Source organism: Macrotis lagotis, chromosome X, assembly GCF_037893015.1.
Source record: "Macrotis lagotis isolate mMagLag1 chromosome X, bilby.v1.9.chrom.fasta, whole genome shotgun sequence".
Lineage (NCBI taxonomy): Eukaryota > Metazoa > Chordata > Mammalia > Peramelemorphia > Peramelidae > Macrotis > Macrotis lagotis.
In genome coordinates, this window is record NC_133666.1 from 127,872,486 (window position 1) to 127,899,301 (window position 26,816).

The window sequence follows — 26,816 nt, forward strand, 5'->3', positions numbered from 1 at the left end:
GGATAGGCCAAGCTAACATAATAAAAATAACAATTCTACCAAAACCAGATTACCTGTTTAGTGCCCTACCAATCAAAATTCCAAAAAATTACTTTAACAAGTTAGAAAAAGTTGTAAGTAAATTCATATGGAGAAATAAAAAATCAAGAATTTCCAGGGATTCAATGAAAAAAAGTGAAAAAGAAGGTGGCTTAGCCTTACCAGATCTAAAATTATATTAAAAACATCTGTGGTATTGGCTAAGAAATAGAGTGGTAGATCAGTGAATAGATTAAGTGCAATAGAAGGAAATGATTATAGCAATCTGCTGTTTGATAAACGCAAAGAGTTCAGCTATTGGGATAAAAACTCACTCTTTGATAAAAAACTGTTGGGAAAACTGGAAGTCAGTATGGAAAAAAACTTTGATTAGACCAACAACTCACAACCTGTACCAAGATAAGATCAAATGGATACAGGATTTAGATATAAACATTATTATAAGCAAACTTGAAGATCAAGGAGTAGTTTACCTGTCAGATCTATGGAAAGGGAAGCAGTTTACGACTATGGAAGAGCTGCAGAGCATCATTAAAAACAAACTAGATAATTTTGATTACATTAAATTAAAAAACTTTTGCACAGATAAAACCACTGTAACCAAGATCAAAAGAAATGTAGTAAATTGGGAAACAATTTTTGCAACTAGTATTTCTGACAAAGGACTCATTTCTAAAATATACAGAGAACTGAGTCAAATTTTCAAAAGAAAAAAAGACAAGCCATTCCTCAATTGATAGATGGTCAAAGAATATGCAAAGGCAATTTACAGATGAGGAAATCAAAATGATCCCTAGTCATACGAAAAATTGCTCTAAATCATTGTTTATTAGAGAAATGCAAATTAAAGTATCTCTGAGATACCACCTCACACCTCTCAGACTGGACAATATGACCAGAAAGGACAATGATCAATGTTGGAAGGAATGTGGGAAATCTGGGACACTAATACATTGTTTCTGGAGCTGTGAACTCATCCAACCTTTCTGGAGAGCAATCTGGAATTTTGCCCAAAGGGCAACAAAAATGTGCATACCCTTTGATCCAGCAATACCACTACTGGGTCTATACCCTAGAAGATTATGATAAAAGGGTAGAAACATCACTTGTACAAAAATATTCATAGCACTCTGTCTGTGGTGGCAAAGAAGTGGAAATTAAGTAAATGCCCATCAACTGGGGAATGGCTTAACAAATGTGGTATATGTATGTCATGGAACACTATTGTTCTATTAGAAACCAGGAGGGATGGGAATTCAGGGAAGCCTGGAAGGATTTGCTTGAACTGATGCTGAGCAAGATGAGTACAACCAGAAAAACATTGTACACCCTAACAGCAACATGGGGGTGATGATCAATCTTGATGGACTTGCTCATCTCTTCAGTACAACAACCAGGGGCAATTTTGGGTTATCTGCAATGGAGAATACCATCTGTATCCAGAGAAAGAATTATGTACTTTGAACTTTGAAAGACTATTACCATCAAATTAGAAAAAAAGTTATAATATTATGTAATTTTACTATCTCATACTTTATTTTTCTCCCTTAAGGATATGATTTCTCTGCCATCACATTCAACTGAGATCAATGTATAACATAGAACCAGTGTAAAGACTAACAGAATGCCTTCTGTGAGGGGGGGGAGGGAAGCAAGAATGAGGGGGAAATTGCAAAACTCAAAATTAATAAAATCTTTCTAAAGAAAAAAATAAAAATAATAAAAAAAATCTTTTGTCAAGAATAGCAAGTAAACTGATGAAAAAAATGTAAAAGAAGGCTACCTAATTCTACCTGATCTAAAACTATACTATAAAGTGGCAGTCATCAAAACTACTTGGTACTGGTGAAGAAATAAAATAATGGATCACTGGATTAGGATAGGTTCAAAAGAAGCCATAGTAAATGACTACAGCAATCTACTGTTTGACAAACCTAAAGACATCAACATCTGGGATAAAAACTCACTATCTGACAGAAATTGTTGGGAAAACTGGAAAATAGTATGGCAAAACTAGTCATAGACCCATATCTCAGACCCTATACTAAAATAAAGTCAAAATGGGTACAGAATTTAGACATAAAGGGCAATATATAATAGATAAATTAATAGACCAAGAAAGACTCTATCTATCAGATCTATGAAAAGGGGACAAATTTATGGCCAAACAAGAGTTAGAGTACATTACAAACTGCAAAATGAATGATTTTGAATTTATTAAATTAAAAAGGTTTTGTACTCATAAAATCAATGCTACAAAAATTAGAAGGAAAGCAGAAAACTGGGAAACAATCTTCATAGGATCTCTGATAAATGTCTTATTTCTAAAATATATAGCGAATTGTATCAAATTTAAAATGTTACAAGTCATTCCCCAATTAATAAATGGTCAAAGGATATGAATAGACAGTTTTCAAGTGAAGAAATTAGTGCTATATATATATATATATTCATATGAAAAAATGTTTCAAATCATTATTGGTTAGAGAAATACAAATTAAAACCACTATGAAGTATCACCTCACAAATATAAGATTAACTAAAATGAGAAAAAGGGAAAAGATCAATATTGGAGAGGTTGCAGAAGGATTGGGGCATTGAGACATTGCTGGTGGAGTTGTAAATGGATACAAGCATTCTAGAGAGCAATATGGAACTATGCCCAAAGAGCAATCAAAATTTTCATTCCCTTTAACCCAGCAATTCCAATTCTAGGCCTATGTCCAAAAGAAATAATTAAAAATGGGGGAAATCCCTCATGTTCCAAAGTATTCATGGCAGCTCTTTTTGTAGTGGCAAAGAATTGGAAATTGAGGGGATGCCCATCAATTGGGGAATGGTGCATGAATATAGTGGAATATTATTATTCTATAAGAGATCCTAAATGGTCAAACTCTAGAGAAGCATAGAATGAGTTACAGGATCTGATGCTGAGTGAAGGGAGCAGAAGCAAGAGAACAATATTCACATTAACAACAATGGTGAGGGATAATTAACCTTGATGGAAGCAGATCCTCTCAGTAGTTCAGAGAGCTAGGATAGCTGTATTAGACCAGCTATGATGTTATCCCCATCCAGAGGAAGAAAAACAAAACAAAACAAACAAAAAAACAGCCTTCGGGATCTGATGAACACTTTATAAAAATTATCTCTTATGTATCTCTTTCCCTTAATTCTAATTAATCATACCAAAAATAACTAATTTGTAAAAATGTGATCAAAAATATGTATGTACAATGTAAACACAAATTTTCACTGCTGAGGGGAGGGGGGTGGGAAGGGAGGGTGGAAGGAAATTTTGTAACTTAAAAATATATCTATGAATATGGATGAATGTTGAAAAAAAACTTCTTTTGTGTTTTTCATTTTTTTCTCTTGCTTTTTCCTTTCCCCTTAGTTCTAATTTCTCTCTCACAATATGACTAATATTTAATGTTAAACACAAATGTACATATCCAACTTATACCAGACTGTCTACTGCCATGAGGAGGGGGGAGGTAAGGGAGGGTGATAGAAAAATGTGGAATTCATAAATCTGCAAATGTGGGAATGTCAAAAAACTACCATTGCAAATAACTGTAAAATTTTTAAAAAGATATGCTTTTTGTAGAAAGTAGCACTTACATTAATCTTTGAAGGACACCAGGAACTGTGAGTGCATTCTAGACTTAGGGCACAGCCAATGGAAAGGGACGGAAAGAGGGAGGGAAATGTCATGGATGGGAAACACCAAGTCTGGAACAGTGTGGTGTTGTTTTGTTTTTTTTTTTTGAGCCATATACAATAGCCCTAGAAAGCTAGATTGGAAGTGGATTATGAAAAACATTAAATGCCAAACAAAAGATTATCCATTTTCAAGTTTGTGGAAATATTGCAAGGGGATGATGAGTTTGAATGGAAAAATAATTTTTATTTATAATCTAATAATCTAGTTTAAAATTTAGCACTTTTAGCCAGGAGTACCTGGGTTCAAATCTGGTCTCAGACACTTAATAATTACCTAGCTGTGTGGCCTTGGGCAAGCCACTTAACCCCATTGCCTTGCCAAAAAAAACCTAAAAAAAAAGGAAATGTAGATGACAAAGCATTATTGCAAGAAGGGGTTCATGGGCTTCACTAGACTGCTGGGTGGTCCTAGAGACAAGAGGAAGGCATTAGAGTATCTTAAATAAAATTTGACATGGTCAAAATTGGGATGTAGGGATATCAATTTGGCAACTGTGTGGAAGATGAGCTGGAGGGAAAGAGACTCCAGCATGAATCAAAAATCAAATATTTCTTGTCCTTGACAAGAGACTCTGCAGATCATTAGTAATGCTATGCAGTATCACATAAAGGAAAAGATATCATTTCAGCTGCAGATTGAATCCATGCTTCCCCAAATTAATAAAATAAAATCAGACAATTGATCATCAAATATTTATTAAGTACTTACGATGTTCCAGATACTGCTGAGGATACAAAGATCAAGTGAAGCATGTTCCTGAAATCAAGAAACTTACATTTTGTTCTGGGAGTTGGGGGAAACAATATGCCTATTCAGAAATATATATATACAAAGAAAATTCAACATAATGCTTCTTTGGAGGCATTCAGGATTAAGTGATTTAGCCAGGGTCACAGTTACTAAGTACCTGGGGCTGGGTTTGAACTCAGATCCTTCTGACTCCAGGGTCCCACCTAACTGCCCCAAAGTAGTTTTTGGAAGATAGTGAGTCACTAGCAGCTAGTGGGTAGAGGGACCAGAAATACAGGAAAGTCTATTATCAAAAGGAGGGATTGTGGAAAGAAAGGAAAAAGGTACACATCTCAAAAAAAATATAGCCTGGCATAAGGGATGATTTAGGTTCAATCTTCTGACTGTGTGATCCTGAATAAATCACTATATCTCTTATTGCTCAGTAGGGGAAATTCTAAAAGCATAAATTGCAAAGAAGTTATTGAATTGCATATATAGAAGGGCTTTTCTCAAGAGGGGAGATCCTTGTGCCAGTGAAACTATGGAGCCAAGCCATGTCCCTAGAAAGGTTGCTTGGAATTGGGGGAGATGTGCTTCATTGGGGTTCATCTTGGTATCTTTTCAGAGCTTGCTCCCAGTGAGGAATATCAAGGTTGAGATAGCCCTCACCATCCCCTCTAAAGACATTAGTCTAGATCTAACTAGTTTGCAAAGCTCTTGGATGGAGTCCTATTTTCACTTTATGACTTGGTCTGATATTTCTGTGTGCCCTCCTCATGAGGAAAGTAGATGCTGTATCAGGGCAAAGCAACTTCAATTCCACCATAAAAACTTTCAGCAAAGGTAGAATAGAAGCAAAAACACAATGGCTTTATCACCTCGGTCAGATCAAAGGACAGCTGTTGAAATTCTAATTAAATTTGATGATGCAGTAGGAAGGCTGTCTATTATTTAATCTGGAGGTTGAGATCTTATTTAATAGTTGCTTTCAAATTTCCTTGAGGCTGATAAGACTTCTTTATGCAACCAAGTCTTAAAAAGTTTTCATAGCTGTTCTTTTCCTTATACTTTTTTCTCATACATAGTAAAATCTTGCTTGATCAGAATGCTTGGGGGAAGGGTTGCTCTGGGTAATTGAACATTCTATTGGGGTTCACCATAAACTCTTTTTTTATTAAGTTTTTTTGTTAAGGATGTCCTAAAAATATGTCTTCTTCCTGGATATATATCCAGGAAAATCAATTTCCATAGAATATTAAAATTCTATATAGTGAAAATATGGAAAACTTCTTTCCTGATTGAGGATTTATAAACCTGAGTTCTGTTCTTGGTATTCTTCTCACTCCTCCCTAATTAAATTTCTAACACTTAACTAAGACTGTTTTCCATTTATTAGTCCTCATCCTTCTTGACATCACTGCTGTGTATGATGCTATTGACCACTCTCTCTTTCTGTTTGCACTCTCATCTTTGGATTTTTGTAGATTATTTTTTTCCTGATTCTCCTACATGACTCACCTTGTCATCTCAATCCCTCTCACTCAATTTTCATCCATGTAATGCCTACTAATTGTAAGTGTGCCCCAAGGGTCTATACTGGGCTTTTTTCTCTTTCCTCTTTACATTCTAACTTACCACTTCCCCAGCTCTTGTGAATTTATTTATCAATTCTATGTAGTTGGAGAGGTAGGGACTCAGTGGATTGGTGGAAAACATTTTCCTGAGTTAAATCTGACCTCAGATACTTACTGTGTGACCTTAGGCAAGTCACTTAACCTTGTCTGCCTCAGTTTCCTTATCCCTAAAAATGAGTTGGAGAAGGAAATGGCAAACCATTCCTGTATCTTTGCCAAGGGAACCCCAAATGGCATCACAGAGAGTCAGAAAATGAATATCCAGAGTGAAGTCATGATAGTGGCATGAAGCTAGCATGCTGTCCAAACTTTTCCCTACACAACGCTAAATGAAGCCTCTACACAGGCATTAAAACTCCAGATCCTGTCAAAAAAAAAGAAAAGATCAAAACCAATTTTCAAATATAGATATTATGTAAGCTCTTTAGTGAAGGTCTACCTCTTTGAAGGAAAAGGGGAAGTAAAGCCCAGCTTGCTGAAAAAGCAGGGAAAAAAACAGAGGGAGGCTTTTGGCCACAGTGCAATCCAGATCCCAACAGCTTGACAATAATTTGCATAGGTCCCAGGAGCTACATAGCAAGCCAACAGGAAGGATCCCAAACTCAAACATAGTCTGAACCTGGGAACACTGGGGCAAAAGACAGGACTGGATTTGTAATAAACCACTGCATAAGCAGAACCTGGACATAAAGGAGGGAAACAAATCTCAGCAAAAGGAATGCCTGGACTGCATAGGCAACATCTTAGCCAACGATAAGTAAGGGATCAGATCTCAGCTCCAGTTTGGGTCTATGTTCCCTATAGCCTAGGAGCAGAACTCAAACAACTAAAATAAGTAAAAAACTAAAAGACCACTAACCATAGAAAATTACTATGCAGATAAAGATTTAGAAGCAGTGAAAAACTACCTACATGGGAAATCTCAAAAGTCTATGAATTGGACTCAAATTCAAAAGCTCATAGAAGAGCTTAAGAAAATAATTTCAAAACCAAAGTAGAGAGGAAGAAGAAAAAGGGAAAAAGGAAATGAAAGTGGAGCAGCTAGGTGGTGCAGTGGATAGAGCACTGGCCCTGGAGTCAGGAGTACCTGAGTTCAAATCTGGCCTCAGACACATAATAATTACCTAGCTGTGTGGCCTTGGGCAAGCCACTTAACCCCTTGCAAAAAACTAAAAAAATTTAAAAAAATTTTAAAAAAGGAAATGAGAGTCATGTAGTAAAATTATGAATTGACAAAAAAAACAACTCATTTAAAAGTAAAAAGAACCAACTAGAAAAAGAATGCAATTCATCTAAAACTCAACTCAACCAACTGGAAAGGGAATACAGCTCAGCAAAAAGTAAAATTGGAAAAGGAAAGACAAAAACTAACTAAAAATTGAAAGTGGGAAAATAGAAAATAGAAACCCTTGAATCTATGAGACTACAAGCTTCTATTGAAGTGAAAAGGCTGAATATGTTGGAGAAAATATAAAGTATCTTTTAGGAAAAGCAAACAACCTGGAAAATAGATCCAGGAGAGATGATTTATGAATTATTGGACTACTTGAAAACCTAGATCAAAAAAAGAACCTGGAAAACATCCTTCAGAAAATTATCAGAGAAAAAATTGTCCAAATCTTCTAGATTAAGAAGACAAAATAAGCATTGAAAGAATTTTATGAACTCCTTCAGAAAGAGAACCCAGAATAAAAACTCCACAGTCTATCATAGCCAACTTTCAGAATTCTCAAATAAAGGATAAAATATTGGAAGCAGCAAAAAAAAAAAAAAGCAATTTAAATACAAAGCATACAGAATCAGACTTACACAGAATTTATCAGCTTCCACATTAAAGGACTTGAGGACCTGGAATGCCATATTTCAGAGGGTAGAGGACCTTGGATTACAAACCAAGAATTTCCTATCCTGAAAAATTCAGCATATTCTTTCAGGGGAAATTATGGATGTTCAATGAAATAGAGGACTTCCAGAATTTCATGATAAAAACATGAGAATTGAACAGAGAATTCAATCTACAAAAACAAGACTCAAGAAATGCATAAAAATGTAAAGGGAAAGGGGGAAAAACAAAACAAAATAAATATTAGTCTAGAACATTAAACTGTATACAACCCTACAAGGGAAAATATAACACATGTAACTCTTGTGAATTGTATTTTTTCTTAGGATGATTGGAAGGTGGAATATAGTTGAAGAGATTTGATTTAGAGGAGACAGTATGGTTGATTCTTGTCTTTTTTCATTGAAATGGACTAAGATGACTTCACTATATTTGAGACAAATAGCCCAGATGAAAAGTTGGGGGTTTTACTTTAAACTTATGTGTATCACATTTCCTTTGACCTAATTTAATTCTTTCTTTCTCATAATGCTTAGAACTTGCTCTGATGAGGGCATCCTATACTGTGCAGTCCTGAGCCAGTGTCTCTCATACCTTACAATCAATTGTAAAGTTCTTAAGAGAGATCTTCAAAGTGTCCCAGTACTTGGAGTACTTAGAGATTCTATAGTTAATTAAATCAGAAGTGACTTTACTAGTTACTTAGAGGTTTGTGGTAATTTAGGAGCAAAGAGTGGGAATCTATTTAGAAGGGTTTGGCATAAAGAGATTAGAGTGATTTTATCTTAATACTTACTTTAGTTAATGAGGGTTTAAGTACCAAGATTGGAGAGCTAAAGGGGTGGAATATGGGAAAGCACATGCTATAGGGGGGTGGGGGGTACAAATGGTTTATCAAATGATTTGGCTCATGAGGATTGTGTATCCATGGAGGGTACTTGAAAAGGGGATAAGGTATAACGAGTTTCTTTGATGTGATTCATGACTCTTGAGAAATGTATTTCTAATGGGAAGAAGGTGGGAAGGTACTTAGTGACTATGAGAAAATGTTGCTTATCAATCAAGCAAGTAATAAATTAATCAACCTGTGATTATACTTTGATAATACTTTGAGCTTATCAAGCAATCAAGAGATCAATTAATCAACATTTGATTGATAGTGCTTCTATCAGATAAGGTAAAAGGAATATAATTTGATAAAAGGGAAGTAAATTAAAACAACAAAAAGATAAAAAGGAGAAGGCTAGGCATTAGTGGATAAAAAACAACAGGTGAAGCCTCACAAAGACCCATTTTAGTGGAGGGAAAGAAGGGAGAGTATAAACACTAAGTAAATCCTATTCAATAGATTTGACACATAAGGAATAAGATGCATTCCCATTTGGGTTTAAAATCTATGCTACTCTCCAGGAAAGTGGGGGGCGGGGAGAAAAGGGGAAAGAAAATAGAAGGAACTGACAAAAGGGAAGTTGAAGTATATAAGTGAAAATAAATGGAAAGTTCAAATTTAAAAGAGAAGTTAAAGGGGAAAGGGAATAAAACTTTGGTGAGGAGTAATAAGAGGAAAGGAAACAGAAAAGAATAAATGGGGAATGTTAGCATGAAGGGAAATGCAGAATTAGTGATCTTAACTATAAATGGGAATGGGATGAACACAAATATAATGGAATCAAATAGCAGAATGGATTAAAAAACAGAGTCCTACAATATGTTGTTTTTAAAAAATACACTTGAAGCAGAGATTCACACAGGGTAAAAGTAAAAGGTTAGAGCAAAATATATTATGCTTCAGCTGAAGTGAAAAAATCAGATGCGGTGATCCTAATCTCATAAAAAACAAAAGCAAAAATATATCTCATTAAAAGGGATAAGGAAGGAAACTACATCTTCTTGAAAGGCACCATAGGCAATGAAGCTATATCATTATTAAATATGTATGCACCCAGTGGTATAGCATCCAAATTCTTATAGGATAAGGTGAGTGAATTACAAGGAGACATAGACAACAAACTTACCTCTCTCAGAACTAGATGGATTTAATCACAAAAAATGAATAAGTAGGAAGTTATGAAGGTGAATAAAATCATAAAAATTTTAGATATGACAGACCATTTAGATATGATAAATATGATAGAGAAAACTTAATGGGGGATAGAAAAGAATATACCTTTTTCTTTTCTACCAAAATTGACAATGTACTAGGGCATAAAACCCTTATAATCAAATGCAATCAGAAATAGTGAATGCATACTTTTCAGGTCATGATGCAAAAAAAATTAGCTGTAATAAAGAAAAATGGAAAGATAAATCAAAAATTAATTGGAAACTAAATAGTTTAATTTTAAAAAATGAGTGAATCAAACAACAAATCATAGAAATAATCAATCATTTCATTAAAAATGATAACTAATTTGTGGGAGGAAGCCAAAGCAGTTTTAGGGGAAATATTATATCTCTAAATGCTTATATGAATAAAATGGAGAAAAAGGAAATTAATGAATTGAATATACAATTAAAAAAACTTAAAAAAGGACAAATTAAAGATCCTCAATTAAATACCAGATGAGAATTCTGAAAATTGAGAGATTAATAAAATTGAAAGCAAAAAAACCATTGACTTAATAAATAAAACTAAGAGCTGGTTTTATGAAAAAATCAATAAAATAGATAAATCTTTGGTTAATCTGGTTAAAAAAAATAAAAAAAACCAAATTACCAATATAAAAAATGATAAGGGTGAACTAACCACCAATGAGGAGAAATTAAAGAGATAATTCAGAGCTATTTTGCTGAACCATATGCCAATAAATTTGAATACCTGAGTGAAATGGATGAATATTTATAAAAATACAAACTTCCCAGATTAACAGAAGAGCAAATAAAATACTTAAATAACCTCATTTCAGAAAAAGAAATTGAAGAAACCATCAATGAACTTCCTAAAAAATAGTCTCCAGATCCAGATGGATTTATAAGTGAATTCTACCAAACATATAAGGAGCAATTAATTCCAATGCTATATAAACTATTTACAAAAATAGGAAAAGAAGGAGTTCTGCCTTTCAGGACACCAATATGGTTGACACCTAAACCAGGAAGAACCAAAACAGACAAAGAAAATTATAGACCAATCTCCTTAATGATATTTGATGTAAGAACCTTTTTATAAATTTTTTTTCAAGGCAGTGGGGTTAAGTGGCTTGCCCAAGGCCACATGGCTAGATAATTATTAAGTGTCTGAGGTTGGATTTGAACCCAGGTACTCCTGACTCCAAGGCTGGTGCTCTATCCACTGTGCCACCTAGCCACCCGGTGCAAGAATCTTAAATAAAATTTTAACAAAGAGAATAAAGTAAGTTATTACTAGGATAATATACCATGATCAGGTAGGATTTTTACCAGGTAGACAGGGATGGTTCAATATTAGGAAAACACTCAACAATTTTGAACATAACAATAACAGAAATCATCTGATTATATAAAAAAACTTTTGATAAAATACAACCTCCAGTCCTATTAAAAACACCGGAGAGTTATAGGAATAAATGGAGTTTTCCTTAAAATAATAAAGAGTATTTATCAGCAAATATTATATGTAATGGGGATAAACTTGGATCATTTCCAGTAAGATCAGGGATGAAACAAGAATGCCCATAATTACCATTACTATTCAATATAGTATTAGAAATGGTAGCTTTAGCAATAAAAAAGAAAAATAATTGAAGGAAGAAGAATTGGCAATGAGGAAGGAAAGTTTTCACTTTTTGCAGATGATATGATGGTGTACTTAGAGAACCTGAATTACTTGTTACAATTACTTGTTACAATTAACAAATTCAGCAAAGTAGCACAATATAAAATAAACTCGCATAAATCATCAGCATTTCTATATAGGAACAACAAAACCAAAGAGCAAGAGTTAGAATGAGAAAATCCATTTAAAGTAACTGCAGACAACATTAAATACTTGGGAATCCACCTCCCTAGACAAACCCAGGAATTGTATGAACACAATTACAAAGCACTTCTCACACACATAAAGTCAAATCTAAACAAGTGGAAAAATATCAATTGCTCATGGTTAAGTCTAGCTAATATAATTAAAATGACAATTCTACAATTAAATTACTTATTCAGTGCCATACCAATCATACTAACAAATAATTATTTTATCAAGATAGAAAAAATAGTAATACAATTCATCTGGAGCAACAAAAAGTCAAGAATATCAAAGGAATTGATGAAAAATGTAAAGGAAGGTGGCCTAGCTCTGTCATATCTAAAACTATACTATAAAGCAGCAGTCATCAAAACTGGTCCTGGTTAAGAAATAGAGTAATGATTCAGTGGATTAGGATAGGTTCAAAAGATAGTAGAAAATGATTATAGTAATCTACTATTTGACAAACTCAAAGACATTAGCTTCTAGGTTAAGAACTCATATTTGACAAAAAATTTTGGGAAAACTAGAAAATAGTATGACAAAAACTAGGCAGAGACTCACATCTAACACCCAATAGCAAAATAAGATCAAAATGGGTACATGATTTAGACATAAAGTGCAATACAATAGATCAAAAATACTCTATCTGTCATGGAAAGGGGAGAGATTTATGACCAAGCAAGGAAACAGAGTACATTATAAATTGTATATTTTGACTATATTAAATTAAAAAGGTTTTGCACTAATAAAACTGATGCTGCCAAAATTAGAATAAAAACAGAAAACAATTTTCACAACTAGGGGTTCTGATAAGGGTCTCATTTCAAAAATACCTAGAGAATTACATTGAATTTATAAGACTAAAATCATTCCCCAATTGATTTGGTCAATGGATAGGATAAATGGTTAAAAAAAGTTTTCAAATGAAGAAATTAAAGTTATATGTAATCATTTGAAAAAATGCTTGAAATCATTACTGATTAGAGAAATACACATTAAAACAACACCTATCAGATTAGCTAAAATGACAACAAGGGGAAAAAAATCAATGTTGGAGATGTTGTGTGAGGATTGGGACATTATTGCATTGTTCGTAGAGCTATGAACTGATCCAGCCATTCTGGAGAGTACTATGGAACTATTCCTATAAAGCAATAAAGCTGATCATACCCTTTAACCCAGAAATACCAGTACTAGGCCTATACCAGAAGAAATAAAGAAAAAATTGGAAAAGTCCTAAATGTTCCAAAATATTCATAGCAGTTCTTTTTGTAGTAGGAAAGAATTGGAAACTGAGGGGATGTTCTTCAATTTGGGAATGGTTGAACAAGTTATGTATATGAATGTTATGGAGTGCTATTATTCTATAAGAAACCATGAATGGTCGAACTGTAGAGAATCATGGAATGAATTACAGGAACTGATGCTAAATGAAGGGAGGAGAGACAAGAGAACATTGTACACATTAACAACAACATTGTGAATTGATCAACTTTGATGGATGCAACTCTTTTCATCACTTCAGAGAGCTTGGACAACCCAAGACACCTGCTTTGGACAAAGCTATCCACATTCAGAGGAAGAAAAACAAAGCAAAACAGAACAAAAAACAGAGAATCTGAATGAATAGTACATTCACTTCTTAAAAAATTTCTCTTATGTTTTTCTCTCCTATTTCATGGCTTTCTTTTCTCTTAATCCTAATTCTTTATACAGAAAATAACTAATCTGTAAACATATTAAACACAAATTTGTATGTACAATGTACAACAGACTGTATGTTGCTGAGGGGAGGAGGATGGGAAGGGAGGGTAGAAGGAAATAATGTAGCTTAAAAATATGCTTATTCATATGAATAAATATTGAAAAACTTTCATAACATGTAATTGGAAAAATAAAATATCAATAAAAAAAGAAAAATGTCAGAAAATGACTGAACAGCAATAGCAACATTGATGACTTCTGGATCTATATGTGCAGCCTTGGAAACTCTCCTGAACTCCATAGGTAGGTATTACTATCTACAAACTGGATATTTCCAACTGTACATTCCATAGGTATCTCAACTTGTCCAAAAGAGAACCTCAAATGTATCCCTCTTCTAAACTTTTCTGTTTCTTTTTTCTTTTTCTTCCTTTTTTTTCTTTTCTTTTTCTGTTTTCTTTTTGCTCTATCCACTGTACCAACTAGCTGCCCCCTCCTTCTTCTTTCTTGAACAAGTTATTCCACCTTACAGTTCCGGACATTTTCACTAACTGTCCTTCATTACTGGGATGCCTATTTCACCTCCTGACTTCCTGCAGGCCTCAGCTAAAACCCACCTCCCCAATCTCTCTTAATTGTGATGCCTTTCCTCTGTTGATAACCACCTATTTGTCCTATTTATAGTTTTTTATAGGGATTTATTTTCATGTTAATAAATGCATATTAGCTTACTGAAATATTTCACTATCATCTATCTCTACTGATCTTGTCTCTATCATCTATTATCTATTATAACTACTTAATGATGTCTATCTCTACTATTTTTTAGCCATTTGTTTTTTCATGGTTTTTAAAATTTTAAGCTGAAAAACAAAATAAAAGAACAAAGAAGTTTCCATGTGCACAGCAGAACATAAGATAGAATTCAAAATATAAAGTAATAAATTTCCATTTCAAGAATGTCTATATAATAAATGCTATAATTTGTGCTGAAAATTGTCCATTTTTCCTCACTTCCTTATAAAGATATTCTTTTATTCTCTGCTGTATATTTTTTATTTTATTTTTCTCCTTCCTCTTTTTAAAAAATCTATCTTCTATTATGTTCTCTCTCTCTCTCTCTCTCTCTCTCTCTCTCTCTCTCTCTCTCTCTCTCTCTCTCTCAGATATACTCATAGGAGCTCAAAGAAGCCCTTTGAAATCTGTAGGCCCTAGGTGGCATGCTTGGAAAAGTTCTTCTCTGAGATCTCTTCCCCTTTAAATGCTCTATGGTTCTAAGTACTTGTATGGTCTTAGGTGCATCATCATTCTGAACATGAATTCTTAACTGTGACTGTAGTTGAAAATGAAGGAAATTGAGATGAATGTGGGACGATCCCAAGATGTCTTTCAGAACTTTCTTGTTTGAAGAAACCTAAGATATCAGTGTATTTCTTTTAATGGGATTTGCTGAAGTATTGAGGTAGTCTTTCTTCCTTAAAAGGAAGTGAAATGTAGTGAAGAAGCCTTCCCTGTTCCTTATGTTTACCTATTTATTTTTGCACATTGTGTTTCAATAGAATACATATACTATCTGGGGATCATCACTGTTAATATTTATATTTTCAGCACCTAGTGCAGTAATTTACACATAGAGTTTAACAAATGTTTGAATTGAATTTTTAAAAATCTGATTTATTGAGAATTTTAATTAGACTCTAGTCAATTGAAATTTCTCTGTACTCATTTTTTTCTTACCTGGAATGCATCCCACATACAATCAGTATATCTATCAAACTATGAGTTTAGTTATGTCTTATTTTAATTACTTTTTCCTTTTGAAAATCATTTTAAAATATTAATTAGTTTGAATAACTTTGTCCAATTAGAGGTAACTAGGTCTTCTGGACTGGCAAGGAAAGATAGAATAGTAGGTTCTCTAATCTAGAACAAAAAGTTACTTTAAAAAAATTCAATTTGATTGTCATACTTACTGTTTAATATGAGAAATGTCCTTGAAACTTACCACTCTCCCAACTAAATAAGTCTTACTGTGGGAAGAATCAGAATGAAATAGAAACTTTAGACTCTCTGCTTGTCAGAAATCAACAATGTCTCATCTCCTACCTCTCTCTCTAATTTTCCTTTACATCTTGCTATACTATTTCACACTGGAGTGTTGTTGGGAGATGTTGCTTTGAGCTTATAAATCTTTCCTGGGGGCAGTTAGGTGCTGCAGTGGATAGAGCACTGGTCCTGAAGGAGGACCTGAATTCAAATATGACCTCAGACACTTAATAATTACCTAGTTGTGTGATCTTGGGCAATTCACTTTACCCCATTGCCCTGCAAAAAGCAAAATTAAAATAAAATAAAAGCTTTTCCTGAATCTGAGTGGGAGGAGACCCTCAAAATTATTTCTATCTAGGTAATATGGCTGGAGTTGAGAATGTAAATATTGAGGAGGTGAGAATGCAAAAAAATTGTGTTCAGAGGTAAATAGCAACTTGATCACTTTTCAAACCCATGGTTGATTTTTAAGACTGGCCTTGGATAAGCCACAAAACAGACCTGTAAGTAGCAGATAAATGAGAATTAATTGAGTATATATGGAATTGAATTGATCTAGCCATGGTGCTTTGACTGATCTCCAGTCCTATAGAATTAGAAACTTCTGTTTACTTAGACAAATATTTTTCAAAGAAATAGAAGGAATATGAAAAGAAATCATGGAATTGTCAATCTTCAAACCTTATACTAGTTAGTCTCCGACTTGTGGGGTACATAGATAATGAGAGCTAAGCACTCTTATAGGGCTACATTTACTTGGTATCAAATGGTAAAACAAGATTTCATTAGCAGAAGCATTCAAAAATCTACTTCATATGAGAATTAGGTTATCTGCATATAAAAACAGACTGCCTATGATAAGTGATTCATTTTCATTTCTATATTAGTTATGGGAAACTGAGGAAATAAGTTTAAATCTCATAGAAAAACAGGTAGGAAGGATGAGGAAAGAAGCTAAAGTGATAGAATCAGAGGAATGTTGACTTACAGAAGTAAATCAAACTAATTTACATGCCCCTGGGGACAAGAGGAAGGGGATAGACTGGCAACAGGGAAGCAAGGGACCATAGAATTAGAAGGTGAATTAGTGAATGAACTGCCACCAGTAGTCAGAGTCAAACATCTGTGTTATATCTTTTAAGGGCCTGGGTACCAAATTGTGGAAAAGAGGGGGTTTGATAAGGAATCTGAACCCACATGGGTAGAGAATTAGGTACTACAATGCCCAAACAATTGGGGACATAAGGGGGATTTGTGTTTGTAGACGAGATAAAAGGTCATGATTTCATGTGCCATGTGCTCTCATTTCTATTGGTTCACCCTTCCTTTAGGGCATTTCAATAAAGGATTCTCTTTACTTCACTACCTGTGGGTTTGTGTTTTTGGTAAGGTGATTATTTCTTACTACTCAATATGAAAAAAACAAAAACCAAAAAAAAAAATAGCTTTAGCTCTAATTAATCTGGTTGTGAGTTGCTCACAAATTATAAGATAAACAACAAGGCAACACTATTTGCAAGGCAACAATATTTTAAAATGATTTTCAAAAGAAAAGGTAATTAAAATAAGACATAGCTAAACTCATAGTTTGATAAATATACAGATTGTATATAGTTCTGATAGTATCTAAACTCATTGAGAGCAGAAATTGTTTCATTCTTATTATTTTATCTCCAAGTACAGCATAGAACCTGACACATTAAAGGGAAAAGAAGGGAAGGGAGGGAAAGAAAGGGAACAGGACAGAATAAAACAGAAGGGAAACAAATAAATGTATACAGTGTCTACTTTATGCTAAGTACTTTAAAGATATTTAATAAATGAATGTTGATTGGTTATTCCTATGATTCTATGCAAGGTAGCTATTTAAAAACTGTTAACAAAATTGTAATGTTAGGGAAACAATGTTCCTGAATAATGATGATAATATCTTATCAATTCAATGAATTCAAACAACTTTGTTTTAGCAAATCAAGATCAATGAATTTTATTCAAAGACGGCTGACTAAGTTGGTACACCATTTCTTTAAGGTGTGATCCCCAGTCCTTAAAAATAGAGGTGTCATATATATAAGTGAACAAAAGGAAAAAATAATATTCTTTGGAAAAATGTTCAGGATATCTATTAAACCCAGATTTCATTACAACTAAATCTAGACTTTGAATCATAAGACACAGTAACTGAGATCTAATTATTACTTAGAGTAGCCTAACTATAGTATCTGGATGATAAATTCTGGGACATAGGAGTATAAAAATTATGGGAAAGGGGGGAAGACTGGATAGAGAGGTGATAGATGATGCAAAATGAGATAAATACTTTTTTGGACATTTTGAATTCCTAACTTGTTCAAGCAATATTATTACAAAGGTTTTGTATTATTTTATTTTTTATTTGAAAGGAATTGAAGTAGAAGGGAAAAGAAAACTAGGAATGGGGTTCTCTCTCTCACCCTCCAAAAAAGGAAAAACAGAAGAAAGGTAAGAATCATATACAAGAGAACTTTGAAAGTTACATGAAAGTTACATTTATTATATCTTATAAGAAAACTAAGCCCTTGTATTAGAAAGCCACAATTTCATGTATAATCCTCTCCTGTTCTACTATATGTATGAAAATGCTTATCTTATTTTAAAAAATATATGATTTTTAGCAACTTTTTAATTTATTTTTTTAATCTTATTTTGTACAAATTTTTTTTACATTAATAAAATATTCTTCTTTACAAGTAAACAAAATACCCCTTCGCCTCTCCCATGAATATAGATAGACTTGTTTGGGCGAAAAAAGTAAAGGGGAGAAGAAAAAAATTAAAATAAAAAAATAACAATAGTAATAATTGTAGGTATGGCCAGGTGGCGCAATGGATGAAGCAACAGCCCTGGAGCCACGAGCACCCAAGTCCACATCCAGCCTCGTGAACCCAACAATCACCCAGCCATGTGACATGCAAGCCACCCGATCCCCACTGCCCTGCAAAAACCAAAAAAAAAAAAAAGAAAGAAAAAAAAGACCCCAAATAAAATAAAATAGTAATAATAGGAGGGGTGGCTGGGTGACAGACAGAGCATTGGCCCTTGAGCCAGGAGCACCTGGGTCCACATCTGGCCCCAGACACCCAAAGATCACCCCGCTATGTGGCCCCAGGCAGGCCATCCAGCCCTACTTGCCCTACACCCTCCCCCAAATAATCATAACAAAAAATGTGCTTGAGTCTTTGTTCCAACACCAACAACACTGTCATGGGTGGATCTCATTCTTTATGATAAGTCCATCACAAAAGTTATTTCCATATTTTTCCACCACTGCCACTGCTGATCGCAACTCCCTCCTTTCTTATTTCTCCACTACCATGTACTCTATTTTCTCTCTCCTTTCACTATGACTCTGCTGTAGGGTAGCTGAGTGGCGCAGCAGACAGATCCCTGGTCCCGGGGCCAAGAAGCCCTGAGCCCCCATACCACCCCTTAGGCCCAGAATCCACCTGGCCCTGTGGTCCTGGACAGGCCTTCCATTCCCAGCCCCTTGCAAGAAGTAAGAAAGAAAATGTGTTATATCTGGCCACTCTCCCCCCATGGTCCATCCTCTCCTCCTTTATTCACATCCCCACTCCCTCCCCCTGCTCCCCCCTCCTTCTTACTCCAGATGTCTATACCCCATTGAGTATATTTGCTGTTTCCTCTCCTAGCCATCTCTGATGAGAGCAAAGGTTCTCTCATTCCCCCTTGCCTCCCCCCTTCCATATCATTGCAATAGCTCATTGTAATAAAAAAAATCTTATGTGAAATATCTTGGACTATTCCCCCTCTCCTTTTTCTTTCTCCCATTCCATTTCCCTTTTTTTTTCTATTGACTCCATTTTTACACCATATTTTATCTTCAAATTCATCTTTCTCCTGTGCTTCAACTATAAAAGCTCTCTCTACCTGCTATATTAACTGAGAAGGTTCATATGAGTATTATCAGTGTCATTTTTCTATGCAGGAATACATGCAGTTCATCCTCATTAAGTCCCTCATATTTCCCCCCTCTCCTCCAATCTCCATGCTTCACTTGAGTCCTGTATCTGAAGATCAAACCTTCTGTTCAGCTCTGGCCATTCCAAAAGGAACCTTTGAAATTCCCCTGGCTTATTGAAAGTCCATCTTTTTCCCCTGGAAGGGGACATTCAGCCTTGCTGGGTAGTTCATTCTTGGCTGCATTCTAAGCTCTCTTGCCTTCTGGTATATTGTATTCCAAGCCCTACGAGCTTCCAATGTAGCTGCTGCTAAGTCTTGTGTGATCCTGACTGCAGCTCCACAATATTTGAACTGTGTCCTTCTGGCTGCTTGTAATATTTTCTCTTTGACTTGGGAGTTCTGGAACTTGTCTATAATATTCCTAAGGGTTGGTTTTTTGAGATCTCTTTCTCTGGGGGATCGGTGGATTCTCTCCATTTCTATTTTGCCCTCTGCTTCTAGACTATCAGGGCAATTTTCCTGTAGTAATTCTTTGAAAATGATGTCAAGGCTCTTTTCCTGATCATGACTTTCAGGTATTCCAATAATTTATAAATTATCTTTCCTAAGTCTGTTTTCCATATCAGTTGTTTTTTCAATGAGATATTTCACATTTTCTTCTAATTTTTCATTTTTTTGGTTTTGAAGTATTGATTCCTGATTTCTGTTAAATTCATCAATCTCCCTGAATTCTATTCTTTGTCTGAAGGATTTGTTCTCCTCAGAGAGTTTTCTTATCTCTTTTTCCATCTGGCCAATTTTGCTTTTTAAAGCATTCTTCTCCTCCATAACTTTTTGAATTGTTCTATCCATTTGACCTAAGCTGGTTTTCAGCATGCTATTTTCTTCAGCATTTTTTTGGATTTCCTTGACTAAGCTGCTGACTTCACTTTCATGTTTTTCCTGCATCTCTCTCCTTTCTTTTCCCAGTTTTTCTTCCAACTCCCTCATTTGATTTTCAAAGTCTCTTTTGAGCTCTATCATAGCCTGAGCCCAATTTCTGTTTTTCTTGGAGTCTTTAGATGCAGAAGCTTGTGCTTCCTCATCTTCAGACTGAGTATTTTGGTCCTTCTTGGGCTCATTTGGAAAATATTTCTCAATAGTCTTCTTTTTGTTTCTCTGCTTGCTTATTTTCCCAGCCTGGGCTTGGTTTGGGGTGTTTCTTGAGCTTTTGGGACATACCCACAAGGGTCTCAGTGTGTGAGGTTCTGTCCTCCCTCCTGGTCTGTGAATGACCATAAGCGCCCCCCTCTGCCAAGGGGCTGATGTGGGGGGGAGCTGCTGTTCTATGGGGGGGCCTAGACTGTGGTCAGGATCTGAATGTGGTCAGAGCCCCAGAGTCCTGTTCCAGGGGCAGAGGACAGAGCTCTGCAGTTTCTCTCTTCACTCCCCTCCCTCAGCTCAATGGGCTCATGCCCTGGGGGGCTCCTGCTTACCAGCTCCATCTGCTTCTGTTTCCTGGATCAGGGCTGGGGAAAGCCTATGCTGCTTGCTGTGTGCCCTGAGGGCTGGGCTCCACATGCTCACTCTGGCAGAGGTCCCCCGCTGTTCCCCCACTTTGTGCATGGGTGTTCCTCGGGGTGCAGCTCAGGAGACTCCCCCGCTGCTGTGAGCTGAGACCCCCAGCGCCCTGGGGCTGCCTCCAGGAGGCTGAGGTTCTTTGGCTCTGGTGGGCCACCCCTCTGGCAGGCTGCCTCTCCGACCCCAGGGAGCAGAGCCTTTCTGCTCTTTTCCAGGTTACCTTGAGTAGGAGAACTGCCTCACTGGGTCCCTTTGTGGGTTCTGTCTCTCGAAAGTTTAGAGTCCTTAGCTGATGAATTTTATCAGAGAGCTCCTAAGACTTGATCCCTTCTTGTTGCCATCTTGGCTCCGCCCCCATATGATTTTTTTTTAAAGAAAAGAAATAGAAAAAAGGAGAGCTTACTGCTTCAAATAATAGGAAAAAAGATACCACAAAAACAGAAGTACTTAAGTGGCTTTTCTACCTGTCTAGCATTGTCTTAAATTTATCTTCTTCATATATCTTACATTCTAATCAAACTAAACTACCTTTCAGGTAACATTTTTGTAGGATTCTCTTTGTCTTTCCTTATGCTGTATCTCATTACAGGAATAGATTCCTCCATATTACTTTTGAAGTCTCTCCAATGGTTAAAAGCAAAGTTCAAATATGTCTTCTACCAAAAAACCCTTCTCTTATATTCCTAGCACTCCTACCCCAATGACCTCTCCTTCAAATATCTCCTGGCACTTTGATTGGATATCTCCTTTAAGCCTTTTTTCATTCACTTTTCTATAATTGCTTTTTTTAATATAACCCCCTCCCTCCCATTAGATGATAATCTCCAGGAATGCAAATGTGTTATGTCTATTTTTGTATCTTTAGCACCTAATAAAACACCTTCAGGAGGTGCTGAATAAATGCTTGTTTATTGACTAAATTAGGATAAAGATCAGCATAATAATGGTGGTTTACACCTATCTACTTTATACATGATTCGAGCTGACATTAGCTTGAGGCATTATAGCTTACAAGGGGTTTTATTGTTAAAATAACAATAACAGTTGCTAACATTTATGTAATACTTTAAGACTGGCAAAGTTTTATGTATATTATCCCATTTGATCCTCAACAACAAAATTGTAGACGCTATTGTAACTTCTATTTTACAGATGAAGAAACTAAGTTTCAGAGAAATTGAGTAACTCACCAAGAGCCACATAACTAATAATATTGGAGATTTCTTCTTCCTAAGATTGTTGGTAATTTCAGGGTTTTTTTTCTCCTCTCCTGTTTTTTTTTTTCCCTAGTTTTTTGGGTTTTTTTTTTATTTTTTTTTTTCAAGGCAACGGGGTTCAGTTGCTTGCCCAAGGCCACACAGCTAGGTAATTATTAAGTGTCTGAGGCTGGATTTGAACTCAGGTACTCCTGACTCCAAGGCCAGTGCTGTGTCCACTGCGCCACCTAGCTGCTCCTCCTGTTTTTTCCTAATTGCTTACTTTCCAGTTTTACTTTTCTGGTAGTAATTTCCTTGTAGATTGGATCTCAAAGTATCTCATACTCCTTCCATGCTAGACAATCCACAAATAATATCTCTGCTCTGACTTTTGGGTAAATAAAACTGGCACCAGCTGGATGCCGACATCTTTCCCTCAGTATAGTGGAGTGTTATTTAATCATCTGCCCCCAAACACATACAGCATGGTGTTTTGTCCTCGTATCCTATCCCATTCCCTCTGTTCCATTTTTGCTATAGGGTTGCCCACCACTATCTGTCATAGCTCCCCCACAGAACTTTTAATCCTGAAAGGTTGCTGAAACAATATTTGTTTACCATGGACCAATCTCCATGTCACTGGAAAGAAGGAAGCACCTAGAGAAGAAATGATAAATAGAAATATATAGAATAATTTCATATATATATGTACATATACATATATTTGTATCTAACAGTAGCCATCTCTAAAGAGAAGGGAAGGGAAAAAGAAGAAAAAGTACATGATATTTTATTGTATATTTGAAAGAAATAGCAAATTGTACATAGTGGATTTGCAGTTTTATATATAATCATCTTTTTTAAAATGATTATTTTATTCCATAAATTGAAAACAAAATTTTTAAAATGAAGAAGGACGGAGGAAGAACCAGAGTGTAGGATTGGTTTTGTTTTAAGCCTGGGTACCAAGTCTTAGGGTTAATTAATATAGCCTCACTGTCAGTAGCATGGGAGGTAGTGGGGTGGGGGTGGGGAGCTAGGAGAGAGAGAGGGAGAATCAGTAAGTTCAGGGTAGGCAACAATTTATGGTTTCCTTTTTTCGTCTTATTTTGATTTTGGTGTCCTAGATCATGGAGACACTTTAAATTGCTTTATATTTGTAGCATAATATCTGGAGAGTTCTGAGAAGTTGTGGGGATCAGAGAAAATGTTTAATGCACTGTATAGATATGAACTGAATATGAATAATATTGTATCAATATGGTTGGAGAAAAGGGTATGTATGTATATATATGGAAGTAAAAATGGTAATGGATTGTCTCTGTGGGGATTTGAGATTGAGGTTTTGAGGATGACACCAAGATTATGAACCCAGATGACTGGGAGAATGGTAGTACCCTCTAGCATAACAGGAAAATTCAAAAGTAATGGGTTGAGGAGAAAGATCTTGACTTCATTTTTAGGTAAGGGCCTTGGAAGAATAATGCATTGCATATGATGAAGTCATTATTCATTCCAGATGTATTGTATATGTCCAAGGTACCATGTACTCCAATATTAGAGAAAGCTGAATTGTTTGCATTCATTTATTGACTTTATTCTTAAAATCCTAGGATTTTATTCTCTATTGCACTTGTTACTCATTTAGAGAGTGACTTGAAGTAAAAATTAAATTAGGAGCATTAGTATCTTAATAGCAATTCCAAACAGACACCAGTTTTATCAAATCTCTTGAGAAATCATTTCCCTCTCCTGTGATTGGTGAAAGATAATGTAACAGTGGTAGACTGACAGCACAGGGAACTGATATGTTCTTTCTGGTTCTTTTGATGTATTGAAACATATATCCCAAAGCTAGGATATGTCCTCAGCAGTGCTGCTAAGTCAGGGTTGTCGATATTTTCATGCTCAGGCACCCAATGTCTACATGCTTCTCCCTGGTTGCCTAGAATTCTTTGTTCCTTAGACCTATCCCCTCCCTAGCAAAAGCTTTGAATTCTTTGTACCTTATACATATCCCCTCCCTAGCAAAAGCTTTGACCTTCTTAATGAAAATTTACCAGCCAGGTGGTGGCTTGTAGACAGAACCCTGGATCTAAAGACATACAGACAGACATCTGGTCTATAAATAATTGTTTGTGAATTACTGGCTATTGAGTGATTATGGGAAATGCAGTCAGCAAGTCACAGGCATATCTCTCCAGCTACATCTACGTCTTCTTTCTATCTATGACTGCAGATATTCTTTGAGAGAACAGTTGTAAGTACTTTCAAGAGCTGGCTATCCCTTCCTACTTTCCCAAGTATACCAAAAAATTCTGCTCTTATAGCTTCTTATCTGAATGATATAGCTATAATACTAAAATAGAATATAAATCTCATTATCTATTAGATTGCAAGCTTTTCTGTCTTAGACTAGATCTCATTGTTCTCCTTACATTTCTCAGAGCATACTTTTTGGAACATTATAGGTCTTAAGAAATATTTGTTGAACTGCTTGGGAGAGATTCTGATTATTTGAACCTCCCTGTTTCATTAACGCCTTCTCTCCACTGTCAGTCAGCTCTGAATTTTCTGCCAGTCCCAGACCTTATCATATCCAGTAAGTTCTGACTTTGAACAAATAACTAAAAATGTTCCTAAATTTCAGGCTTTCTAATACCCACTCATACCTTTTCTTCTATGTATGTAATCTCAGAATCTGGGCTTGTTGCTCAGTGTTCCAGGGAAGCCTCTGGGAGGGTTCCTTGATGTGTTCTAACATGGTCATTACTACCTTTCTAATGGAATCAAAAGAAGAAAAATGGACTCAGGAAAATGGACTCTTGTCTCAGAGGTCTATTTTGTCAGTTGAAGCCAGGGTTTCTTTGTAGGACTTCTCCTTGCAGAGAGTTATTTGAGATCCCTAGAGATGGAGTTCTCTTATGGCTAAACTGATCTAAGGGATTTAAGTATGTGGAATCACATTTTTCAATAGACTCAATGCCCTCTTCCCTATCCCATTCCCAATCCCCTTTCAGATACTGGTAGATAGTAAAACCCCAAGGTCTGGGAGTACTGGAAAAGTTTAGTTTGTCAAAGGTGGCCCTTGGTTTGGTGGAACAGTTCAGTCATAACTTTGAGTCAAATTATCTATGTTCAATTATAAGGTCTTCCATATTACCTGTATACCCTTGGACAAGTCATTTAAATACTCTGGGTTTTCAGTTTCCTTATCTGTATATATACATATATATATATATATATATATATATATATATATATATATATATATATATATATATATATATATATAAAGAGTCAGACTAATTAACCTGTAAGATATTTCTTAGTTTTATGATCAAATATCTGTTTTTCTATTTGAAAACTTTCTCCCATTCGTTGAGTCTTGCACTTATGATTACAGCCCTCAAAATGACCCTATACTCACTAACCCCACAGCTAATTTATCAAACTAGAAGCCAGAGAAAAGCCACTCTCAAAGAATAGGACATAAAATAAATAAGTTTTGATTTTAGAAAAGGAAGTCAGGAAAGCTCTAGAATATAGGTGGATGGATGAGGGGGTACTGGAGCCAGATCATTACTGACTGGGAAGAATTGAATGTTAAATCCTCAAGTGTGAGCATTTGTATCTAAAAATCAGCTAACACTTGATGTATTGTTTTATGGATTGTCTAAAATTAAGAAAGTGAAAGAGAAAATGTTAATATAAATTAATATTTTCAAACAAAGCAAATTATGACTCCCAAAAGATGGTTATTAAATATTTACCACAAGACCCTTTGAGTGGGAAACTAAATCAGGAGTTCTTAACCTGTGGTCCATGAATTTTAAAAATTCATATAGTAATAATTAATACTTTGTGCATTTAACAACATTTTTCCAAGTGTGGGATATAGGTTTCACTATTCTACAAAAAGGATCCATGATACAAAAATGGTTAAGAATCCCTGAGCTAGATACAATACAAAAGCACTGAAGGAACACAGATTCTTCCATTTAACTTTTCTTAATTTTGTTCTATTCCCTGCTTCAGAATAGGTTTTGGAGTCAGAGAAGGAAACTAGACCACTGATGTTAATGAAAACTCCAGAGTACTTCAGATCAAAGAAAAATCTGAGAAAGTTAAACTCTTACTGGCTGAAAAATCTAATTTAAACAAACAAACAAATGAACCCAAGAAAAATAGGTTAGTTTTCCCAGAGGATTGCCTGGAAGGGAATTTCTTTCCCTTTCCCCCTTAAATAAGAGTATGAAATAATACCTTAAAGGTATTATAAAGGTATTAACAAGGCCTTCCCTTTTATGACACCCCCATCCTCCCCCATTTACCATTCCCCAAACTGATAGAACCAATGGAGGACAAAGGGTAATTGTGTGCTTTCTGGAAATAGCCAAACTACTTGAGTTTCTAGCTCCCTTACTAT